Raw genomic sequence first — 12,109 nt, 5'->3', positions numbered from 1 at the left:
TAGTCTGATTTGCAAAATTTGTCTGTCTGGCCATACTATATAATCATTGATCTTCTCTATTTGCTTTGTGCTGTGAAGCGGCAGACATGGCCTGAAGTACAACAATCTGGGGGTATTCCATTTTACCTTCTGGAGTGCTGGCTGACAGCAACTGGACTGGGATCTCTTTTTTTTTTTAGCACATGACATGAAATGTTAACAGATTATAAATACTGTTTTTCATGGGAATAGAAATGATTGAAAAGCAGTTCCCTTTTATGTCAAAAGCTATTAAACTGGGGACGTGTTAATAAACAAGTTACTGTTCTAACAAAATTTAGAGTGCTTGTGTAGAAATGCTAATTTAGGTTACTGAACAGGGGCTAGAATTGGGAAACTGGATTCTGGGCAAGATATTCAGTATTCTTAAGTATCAGTTTCCTTGTCATCTCTAACACTTACTTAGGAGTACATGCACTTATGAATATACAACTTGTGCTGATCAGATGGGTGTGAAAGTTCTTTAAACAAACCTGCCATTCAAAGCACAAGATGTCTGTCATTAATATGGAAGATTGTAGAACTTTCTGCACTAGACATCTCACCTAATTTCCCTCTAGATTAATACTGTGATGACAAGTAGGGGAACTTTGTAATCCACTGGCCTCTTTCACCTCCATGTAAATAGCCCAAATGTTCTGATATGCAAGCATCAACTTTCCTGAGAATGGCAGCCAATGGTGAGATTGCTGACTGGCAGTTCCAGCCGAAGGCAAACTTGTGGAATGAATCTCAGTAATTGGCTCTTACTGCATGCTTAGCTACCCATCTCACAATTTTATGTTTTGTTAATGAATCATCGACACCTCTTGTTAGCTCCTGAGGTTTGGTGTTGCCCTACTGGCAGCCAAGAATCCCAGATTTCAATTATTTTGGCTGGTAACTCACCACATATGTTTTTGGCATTGTTAACTGAAAAGGAAAAAGAACAAGTTGTGCAATTAAACCAACACTGTAGAAAGGGGTAGTGTATGGTTTTTTATTGTGACCAACAAAATCACAGATTTTCTTGTCAGTGGGATATATACTGCAGGTAAGTTGCTATTTAAAGACATTTAAAAGATACAGATTCTAAAAATTTGTATTTTTTCTGTAAGAGAAAGTAGTTTCACATTTTTTTTTTGAAAACAAAAAAGTAGACTATAGTAATCCAATCCTTGGAGACTCAAGAATGAATTCGAAAAATAATATGCCTCTGGTGTTTGCTAGAAGCAAGGAGAAAACTTGTAAAATAATACAACTGATAAATGTTAACTAAGACTGTTATGTGTTGGAATCTTTAGGTTTGCTAGTCAAGAAAATGACAAGTTCAAATATGCTCATCTTTATTAACAGTGAATAATTAAAAAACAATGACACTAGTAAAATATAAAACTTTTGTTTCAGAAAAAAGATTGAATTGTCATAGTAACACCACCAAATCACCTGAATCATTAAAGCAGGATCAATATGGACTCCTTCCCTCTTCCTCACCCCAAACCACACACAGTCTACTGTAAGTTCATTCATGTTTGCTTCTTTAATAGTTCTCACATCTGTTTCTCCTCTTCACCATATCTTTTCTGATGAAGTCACATGCTCATCTTCTGCTTGTAGGGCCCCCACAATTATTTGTGACATAATCTTCTGGTTTGTCCTTCCTACCTCATTCTTCTTTGAAAACTATTTCCATACAGTTTTCCTATTGTCTTAGTAATTGGATGCTTGTGTCCACATCTTTCCGCGATTTTAGCCAACCATCTTTTTCAGCATTATCATTTAATGCTCCCTCTCCATCTCTTTCTATTCAAACTTGGCCTTTTTCACATCTCCATGTAACTTTCTGTGTACCAGTCCAGTGGAAGCATTTGCAACTTCTTCTTGCATGCCATGCTCTTTTGTGGTTCAGGCTAATCTTTTGTGGTGGAATTATTCTTCCAATTCTGTTTACTTGGTGAACATGAACTCTAAGGTGGTCATCTCTCCTAGACCACATTTCTTGATCCCCTGCTCCTCAAGGGAAGAACCAGCCATATTCTTCTGTCATGTGTTTTGTTGTATTTTGAAATCATTTTCTGAACCTGTTTTAGTTTCTGTTTTATAGTTTCATTAAGAACATATTCATTGGCTATTTACCATGTGGAGTCCACTGTCTTTATAGTCCTGGCATTGAGTATAGTCCTTGGCATGCAGTAGGTACTAGAGGAGTGTAACATTTGAACTGAGGAGGGAATGGTGATGTGGGTCACAAAAGAGAACTGTGACACGAGGAGAAAATGTTTTTGCAAAGAAAGGGCTTTGTAATGGAAGCTTGGCTGGGAATTTCAGGGTATAGGGGAATTCTGTCTGGATATATGGGCTTTCCTGGTGGCTCAGATGGTAAAGAATCTGCCTGCAATGCGGGAGACCTGGGTTCAATCTCTGGGTGGAGAAGATCCCTTGGAGGAGGGGATGGCAACCCACTGCAGTATTCTTGCCTGGAGAATCCCTATGGACAGAGGAGCCTGGTGGGCTACAACCAATACGGTCTCAAAGAGTCGGGCATGACTGAGCAACTAAGTGTGGTACAGGGATCTGAGGCTGAGCGATACAATTATTTGAGTTACGCAGAAGCCAAGTCATGGAAGAATTTATGTTGGAAATTTGTTTCTATAGGTTATGAAGAGAATTTTCCAAGTATGTGAGTGCTATGACATGAAACCTTTTGGAAATATCAGTATGGTGGATGTATTTGGGGTGAGCATACTGGAGAAAGACATGGAGAAGCAGAATGATGCAGAGGTATAAGGTAAAATAAGCAATAGCTTGATCAGTTAGTAGCTCATTGCAGGATTCTAGAGAAGAGATAATTATGTTGAAGTAGGGTAATGGCAGTTGAAATGGAAGAAAAGGGGGTAATCAAAAAAGACTTAGATAGTCAAGAATTCATGCCCAACTCTATGCTTCATTATGATAATTGGAGGATAGAGGAACTTAAAATGACTCTCAGGTTTCTAGCTTAGACCACTGGATAGAAAGAGGCCCTTTATTTAAGACCGGAAATCGTGGAAGAATGGCAGATTTGGGGAAGGATTTGCATTGTGTTTGAAGAATGTAAACTTGTAGATGTTTATGGGCCCACCAGTTGGACATATCTAGTGGGCAATTAAGTATTATTGGTCAGAGATCATAAGAAAGATCTGAGAAGGAAAAAAGAGACTTGGGGGTCATCACAGTCTATAGCCTGAATTGATATGTATAAGGAAACTGCCTAGGGATAGCTTAAAATATGAGAGGTGAGTTGAAAGAAATGTGGAGAATGTATTTAGAGTCAAAGAACTAAAGGAACAAGACAGAGATTGAGAAATTCCTATGCCCCAGTGTCTAGAAATCCAGAAATTATTGGTTTTAATAAACCAAGTTAAGAGATATTTTAAAATAAAGGTGTGGTCTATAGTGCCAAAGAATGGAGAGAAATAAAGTAAGAAAAGAAAAATTTGAAAGTCAATTAGATTTTAACCATCAGACACCCTGAGATTTTAGAGGGCGCTTTCAAGGGAGTGGTTGGGATATGGCTCTTATGCAATGGGTAGAAGTTCAAGTGGATGTCAGCTACTAGGACATGTGGTAAAATGTTTATTTTCTAAAAATGTTGATGTAAATAAAAGGAGAATTGGGGTGACATCTTGGATAAATTGGCCAATTTAAGGGAGGTATAAACAAGGTCAAGTGAAATTTTCTTCTCTGAACCTCAACCTTTGGTCTCTTGCTCTAGGTTTTAATTGCTCCTTCTCTATCTAATTTTCTGCTCTCTATTCCTAAAGGTATGACAGATTATTTTCATCTTCAGTTTTATTCTTTTCTCTATTAGCTCATCTTTCAGAGATTTCCCAATCTGTAGCTTTCTTCCATATTAATTTCATTAAAAATATTTTATTTCAAATTCTAGTTCTTGATCCTAGGCTGCTTCTACTCTATAGCTTGAGCATTTTCTCCTGGATAAGATTTTGGAAATACCAAGTTAGCATTCATAAAGTAGAACTCTCCCCAATATATTTGACCCACTGCTTTTGTTATTTCCTGTTTTCAAGGTAATCATTCCTTCATTTGTGTTAAGACACCAGGTTCTATCTGGTGTCTTTTCCGTTGGTCCCATTTTTTTTTTCCAGGTCTTTTCCGTTGGTCCCATTTTTTTTTTTTTTTTCTCTTTCTATTGTCACTATCCTCATTAGTTTCTTATTATTCTTGCTGGGATACTGACAACAATCTCAAAAAAAAAATTATCTGGCAGGTTTGATGGTCTCTAATGCATTATTTTGATTATATCTGTTCATTAATAGAGAATCATGAATGTAGACTGTACACAATACTGAATATGTTAAGATTGGCTTTCCAAAAAGTTAATTACCAATGATGGGAAAGAATTTCATAAATAACTTACTTGAGAAAGACTTACTGTATGTGGGCAGAGAATTAGGCCTTGGGAGAACAATAATAACTCACGCTTTATTTATTTATTTATTTTTTTAATAACTCACGCTTTAAATAAGCATCTATTTAAAAAAAATTGACCTAGTTAACAGGATCATTTACCTGTGATCACATTACTATGTACAAAGAATAATGAAGAATTTGCTTTTACTGCTACCCAGATACATCCTATTTGGTTAGGTCATCCCAAACTGTCAGACTATCCTTGATGTCAAAAAAAGGAAGAGGGAGGTTATTAAGGCTTGTGACTGTGAGTGTCTGTGTGTCTGGCTCTTCTTCTGTTTAAATTCCCATTTGTGATCCCTAAGCCACAGTGCAGAGGATTTAGCTTCAGAAATATCTGGCCAAACAAGCGCATATCTAGTTAACAGCCACTTTTCCATTCCTACTACTTCCTTTGAATTTGAAATGCAACATGGGCTCTTTCCTGTGTCTCCATCCTAAAGGCCTTTAGACATGAACTGCATTGTTGCTCTTTCCTGGATCTGTAGCCTGAAGGCCTTTGACTTGACATGCAGGACTGTCCCTTCTCTGGGTCTCCAGCCTATTGGCCTACCCTGTTGATTCTGGATTTGCCAGCCTCCTTAATCATTTGCACAAATTTCTTAGAATAATTTATTGAAATAAATTTCTTAAAGTCTATCATCTACCTATCTTTCTCTGTCATCTATCAAACCTGTGCCTTCCTTTTCTCCAGAGGATCCTGAACTAAAACACTAAGCAAGAAATATTGCCTCTCGCCAGATAATGTTGTGTACAGGGGACCTCATTTTTGTCATCTAATTTGTTCCAAGACATAGGTCACAAGCTCAAGTATGGAAGTCAAGAAATGGTTCTGCTGATATTTGCAACAATTATTCTTTGGTCTTGCCTTTTCTTGTTCATCTTGCACATTGCAGCCAAAGGGGCTTTTTAAAAGCACAAATATGATATTACCTTCTTCTGTAAGATTATTTAATAACTCATCATAACCTTACAAAAATCCAAACCCATCTGTGTGGCACACCCGGCCTTTTGCATTCAGGCCACTGTGCCTCTCTGGCCTCTTCACTCACCCACCTCCCTCATGATCCAGCCCTGGGGAACTACCTGTGGCATTACACCTATTCCAAGCCTTCTTCCTCCTGTAAATCTTTAATCTTCAATCTGTTAATTCTGCTTAGAATACTTGCCCCTCATTTGTCTATCTGTCAGGCACCTACTTGGACTTTCCGGTGGCTCAGTGGTAAAGAATCGGAGACACACGTTTGATCCCTGGGTCAGGAAGATCCCCTGGAGAAGGGCATGGCAACCGACCCCAGTATTCTTGCCTGGAGAATCCCAAAGACAGAGGAGCCTGTGGGCTACAGTCCTTAGGGTTGCAAAGAGTTGAATGCAACTGCAACTGAAGCAACTTAGCACGCATGCGCCTACTCATTTTTCAGTTCTTACCTCAAACACTCCAAATGACATCAGTTCCTACTTGCTGTGGCCAGTGTTGACTATTTTCTATTCTGTACCGTCACAGAGCTGTTTTAGGCAGCTCATGATATCTCAAGTTCTCTCTGCCATCTATCTTTGCACATTCAAGGCTACACCCTGTACTGGAAGTGACGACCAACACTTGTTCACTGCAGCCTCAGGACTCCACGTGGACAGTGGTCACAGCCAGGGCTATTTATAAAAAAATGTATGCTTGTCTAGTCAACAGGAGCAATCTATACACCACTGAATCAGGCAATGATTTTAACAAAGGCACTCTGTATGTGAGAAAGTCTGTATGTATTTAAGAACAAAGATTGGGCTTCCCCTGTGGCACTAGTGGGAAAGAATCCGCCTGCCAAAGCAGGAGACACAGTTTGATTCCTGGGTCAGCAAGAAATCCTGGAGGAGGAAATGGCAACCCACTCCAGTATTCTTGCCTAGAAAATTCCATGGACAGAGGAGCCTGGCTGGCTACAGTTCATGGGGTTGCAGAGTCAGATATGGCTAAGCACGTTTGCATGCACATGAATATGGTGAAACAGCAAAAGAAAGTGTTTTCAGCTTGCATGGAGAAAATTTGGTCATATTAAGGGAGAGCTCGGATGCATCAGTAATATCAGAGATCAGGGTAAAATGCAAGTATCATCACAGGAGACTCCAGACTTAAGATCCCTTCATGATTCTTGTTAAGGAAATGAGTTACAAGTTTGGAGTCATCTGTACATTATTCACTCAGAGGCTTTGTAAGACTTCCTTTCATTAAAAAAAAAAATCTATTTTTCTCTAAGAGATTGAAGACTCTATTAAGGAAAGGGAACATTGCCTGAAAAGAAGAAAACAAGAAATACTGGGTTGGCCAAAAAAAAAAAAAAAAAATCATTGGGATTTTCCGTAAGATCTTATAGAAAAACCCAAAGGAACTCTTTGGCCAACCCAATATCTGTTGAGTAAATGAAGGAAAGGATGTAAGCAGATAATAAAAGCTTAACTAATCAGCTTTCGGTTGATTGTGGTAGTAACTGAAAATTAGTCATTTCAATTAGTAATTGAAAATTGAACCTCAATAATCTGTGCAGTGCTGATAATTGAAAGGGTTGACTTTTTCCTGTTCCTATGTATCTTCTCCTATTGTCCTTCCAGCACAGGAGTCACTTTTATGATATCTGGTTTGACCTTGACAACCAATACAAGAGGTAAATGTTATCTTCATTTTATAGATAAGAAAAATCAGGCTCTGAGGAGACAAATGATTGTTGGAAGTCTCACATCTCATAATAGCAGGGTTCCGCATCTCATATGCTCTTTCCAGCCTGTATGTAAAGACTGGCCACGCCTGTATAAAGCCCTTCACTCAAGTTAAACTGATCCACTTAGCACCCCTTAATGCTTCTGCCCTTTAGCCCTTTGTATTCATGATTCTTTACTTCCTTCTGTCATATCTTTTCTCTTTCATCCTTTAGCACTTTAGTAAAATCCCTTTTATGAAAACGGCTTAGCTTTAGTCCAGGGTTTCTCAACCTTAGCACTGCTGACATTTTGGCCAGATAATTCTTTTTTTGTGGGGAACAATCCTGTGCATCATAGGATGTTTAGCAGCATCCCTGGCGTCTAGCCATGAGACACCAGTAGCACTCCCCCGCCCAACTGTGACAGTCAAAAATACTGCCAAGCCTGCCTTGCTCAGCATCTTCAAGGGAGCCAACTACTCTCAGCTGAGAATTTTGTTCTCATATATCCCTGCCTGTAAGTCTTTGCAAGTCTTTCTGAGGCCTCTGCAAAAACCACAGCCCTTTATTGGTAATCTTTGTATTTAAAATTAAACACTCACGTCCTTAAGACCTCCCTCTCCTGGTTTTCTTTATATTTTCAGTGTTGCGTTGCTATTTAACTTTTCATGTGTAGAACTATCTCTCCAACTTTCCTAAAAGTTTTTTTCAAGTGGAAATGAAGCCCTTTCTGAATCTCTATAAGACTTTTTGTTTTGCACAGAACACCAATTTGATAATCTGTTTATTTTGTGGCATGGAAATTTGAATTAACTAATGATGCTAAATTATTTGACACACCTAATGATTAATGATGCCCAGCAGCAGCTCAAGTCCCAGTTGTCAAGTCACCTGGGAGGAAATTGACAAATGCCAACTACTCTTTAGTTTCCATTCGTGAACTGAGTTAATTCCTTGAACAATACCAAAAATCTGGATTTCTACATAGTTTCTCTATTATACTGTAAAAGGCAAAAGATTTTTTAAAAATGAGGTGAATTGATTAAATAATGAGATCATGTATATACTTTCATGGAAGAGCATAGTCACTGTTTGCTGGAGAAAAAAAGACTTTTTAAAAGCTGCAATTTTTTAACCTTATTGGAGAACACATGAGCATTTCTGCATTTCCACAGGTGTGAAAAACAAGCAGATTATAACTTCTTTCAGGTGCCTGGGCACATGGCCCATTTTAGAAATCTTAGGTTTAGGTTGTACTTATGATTTCACCATCTCATATAGCCACTTTGTTTTGTTAATGTGGTGAATATTCCTTCAGGACAAGAATAGAAGACTTCTATGAAATCTGTTTTTATTAAAAATATACAGAACATAAAATTTGTCATCCAAATCATTTCAAGTGTACAGTTTAGTTCTGCAAAATATCTTCACATTGTTGTACAATCTCCAATCATTTTTCACCTGGCAAAACTGAAACCCTATAGTGAGTAACAATTTCCCCCTTCCTTTTTTCAACCCCTCCCAACCATCATCCTACTTTGTCTCTCTATGGATTTGACTACTCTAGATACTTCACATAAGCGGGGGTCATACCTTATCTGTCCTTCTGTGACTAGATTATTTCACTTAACATAATATCCACATGGTTCATCCATGTTGCAGAATATGTCAGAATATCCTTCCTCTTTAAGGCTGCATTATGTTCCATTGCATGTATAGACCACATTTTGCTTATCCATTCATCTGTTGATGGACACTTGGGCTGCTTCCATCTTTTAGCTATTGTGAAAAATGCTGATATAAATAGTGTATACATATCTCTTGGAGACTGCTTTCATTCATTTTGGGGCATAATCCTAGAAGTGGAATTTCTGTATCATATGGTAGTTCTGTTTTTAATTTGTAGTAACCATCATACTGATTTCTACAGAGACTGCATCATTTTACATTCCTACCAAGAGTGAGCAAGGATTCCAGATTTCACCACATCCTTGCTGACTCTCGTTATTTTTTTGGTTGTTTGTTTTTGGACAATAGCCAGCAATGAGCAGTATCTCACTGTGGTTTTGATTTGCATCTCCTTAAGGATGTGTGATGATTTGAACAACAGATGATTTGAGCAATGTTTCTTGTGCTTGTTGGTCATTTTTGTATATCTTTTTTGGGGAAACGTCTCTTCAAGCCCCTTGACCACTTTTTAACTGAGTTGTTTGTTTTCTGTTGTTTAGTTCCGGTCATTCTTTACATATTCTGCAGAGTAACCATTTACGATATATAATTTGCAAATATTCTCTCCCATTCCATAGGTTGCCTTTTCACTCTGTCCATTGTGTCCTTTGATGCATAGAACTTTTAAATTTTGATGGAGTCTGATTTCTCTATTTTTTATTTTTTTCACATCTTATTTTTTAATAAAATCAGGGATCTCCAGGGGTATAATCCGGAAGCAGAACTGTGCTAAACACTATCGCTGATGGACTGCAGGCCTGCGGAGCCCTTGGTGAAACCAGCCTAAATAATACATAATACAGTATAATCTCTCTATTCTGATTCATACAAAAATTACAAAATATTCCCTGCCCCAAATCCTTACATTATGAAAATGAAATAAAACCCTAGAATGAGGTGGTTTGACAGATGTATTAGACTGAAACACGCAGCAAAGCTGCGCTCCGGCCAGCAGCTTCAGGCCGACGCGGTGGTGCAGGTCCGGGGGCGGGGGTCTCTTCTGGGGCAGGATGCCAGGCCCCCTGGAGCGCCAGGCCCCCTGGAGCCGCCGGCCCCGCTCACTGGCGCAGGCGCACCCCGAGCAGGGAGCCACAGCACTCAGCAGCCCCCACCTCTCCGCTCTGTCGTGGGCAGGCGGTACTGTTTCAGGCTGGGCTTCATGTCCTTCTGCGTGTCTGTCGTCTGGGCCTCCCTGACGCACTTCAGGGGTCTCACAGCGGTGGCACCTTCGGGCGAACACTCACTGCAGTGCCGGGCTGGAGTACGAGGATGGCTTGGCCGCCCCCGACAGCTTGAGCCCGGGCAGCTCCATTAGGTAGGCCGGTCCCTGTCTCCGGAAGTGGTCCTCCTCAGGCCTCGGGAGGGCTGTTTCTGCTTCCGGCCCTCCGGCGCCGTCTGCCAGGTGTTGCTGAGTAGTTCCGGTGCGATGGGGGCGCTCGGAGAGGAGAGCGGGGGGCCTTTCGCCTGTCCCTGGCCAGAGCTTGCTTCTCAGCGGGCCTCTGCTCCTGCAAGTAGGGGTGTTGCAGGGCCTGGTGGGCAGTGATTCTCTCCTCAGGCTCATAGGCCACCACTTCCGTGCAGGAGGGAGAGGCATTGCGGGGACAGCTTGGTTGTCAGTAGAGGTATCCCTGATCCCTTTTAAAAAGGAAAATCAAAACTCACAGCTCTGGACTGTTTGAACTTGGTGAGGATCTGCTCTGCAGGCGTGCCCATGACGTCGTGGATCCTTGAGATCTGGACCAGTTCATTGGCTCTGGGGAAGAGGGGCTGCAGGGTGGCCATCTTGTAGAGCACGCAGCCCGCACTCCACAGGTCCATCCTGTAGCTGTGGAAGCCATCGGTGAGGAGACACTCAGGGGCCCGGTACCAGCGGGTGGAGAGGTACTCCACCTATGGCTGCTTAGAGTAGAAGCTCCGGCACGACCTGAAGTCCCCTAATCTCAGGACATCCTGCTTTATTAATATATTTTCTGGTTTTACATCTCTGTGAAATATTCCATTTCTGTGCATGTGATCCAGAGACTTACACAACTGGTACATATAGTGCGTATTTTTTTTTCCCCCTGATAATGGGTGTCTTCTCTCATAAATATTCATGTCCATAAGTTCACATGTTAGTGCAAGAGAACCAGATTTTCTGTCAAAAACCACTTTGTGCAGCGTGAGAATGTTTGGGTATGGATTCAGGCATCTCAGTGCTTGTACCTCTCGCAGATTGTTCACTTGCTCAATACTTTCAAAATTGTTGTTTCATTTGTTTACATGCATAGTAGTTTCCATCTTGCAGGTATCTGCATCTTAGTAACTTCAGAAAACTTTCCCTCCTGTATTTTATTAATTGGTTTATAGTTCTTCATCCTGGATGCGGAAGTTGGCAACAACCCCTTGCCGATACTGGTTGGAGAAGAAAGGGTTAGAAAGTGGAGGCCCTGGCTTCCACTCTTTAGAGGCAGGGTCCCGAACATGGACCTTCATGGTGGTCCCTAGATGGAGAGTGTTAGGATCCGGCTGCCATGTGTATCTCTGTCACCCTAGCCTGATTTATCTCTTTATACTTTTATTGCCTATATTTTTGGTGTCAGATCCAACATATTACTTAAATCCAATGTCATGAAGGACTTCTGTCAAATTTATCTTCCTCACAGAACCTAGAGCTCATGAATTACTTCCATTTTTGTTGACTGAATGTTTTAAATGTTAAGTACCAACCAAATCTTCATAAAGTTTCCTCACTCCAATTCTACTATTTCTGTCCATGGAATCCCCCAGGCGAGAATACTGGAGTGAGTTGCCATTTCCTTCTCCAGGGGATCTTCCCAACCCAGGGATTGAACTCTGGTCTCCTGCATTGCAGGCAGATTCTTTACCAACTGAGCTACTAGGGAAGTCCTTTCACCAACCAAATCTTCATAAAGTTTCCTTACTCCAATTCTACTATTTCTAGAAACATTTCTATTGTATAATCTAGGGGAGAGTACGCTCTCTCTCAGTCTATCTTTCCCTCTCCACTCTGGCTTTTGTGTTCTCTTGTGTACTGAGAATGGAACCCCCTCTATTCTCTTTAATAGCAGTCTGTGTATAAAAATAAAAGAATTATACTATTACCTAACATTTTGTGAGAATTAAATGAAGAAAAAAATTTATGTGTAGGTTTGGTGATACTTGGAAACAGTAACTGCTCATAAACAATGGTGGTTGGTTAT

At 40.3% G+C, this 12,109-nt stretch overlaps 1 pseudogene; it reads right to left on the bottom strand.

Annotated features, from left to right (window-relative positions):
* Positions 1 to 10,004: 10,004 nt before the first annotated feature.
* Positions 10,005 to 11,263, bottom strand: LOC133049353 (MAPK/MAK/MRK overlapping kinase-like; annotated as a pseudogene).
* Between the last annotated feature and the right edge of the window lie 846 nt (positions 11,264 to 12,109).

The sequence above is a fragment of the Dama dama genome, chromosome 30 (genome assembly GCF_033118175.1).
Source record: "Dama dama isolate Ldn47 chromosome 30, ASM3311817v1, whole genome shotgun sequence".
NCBI classification, from domain to species: domain Eukaryota; kingdom Metazoa; phylum Chordata; class Mammalia; order Artiodactyla; family Cervidae; genus Dama; species Dama dama.
Note: the sequence above shows the minus strand (reverse complement) of the source record. Positions and strands in the feature narration are given on the sequence as shown.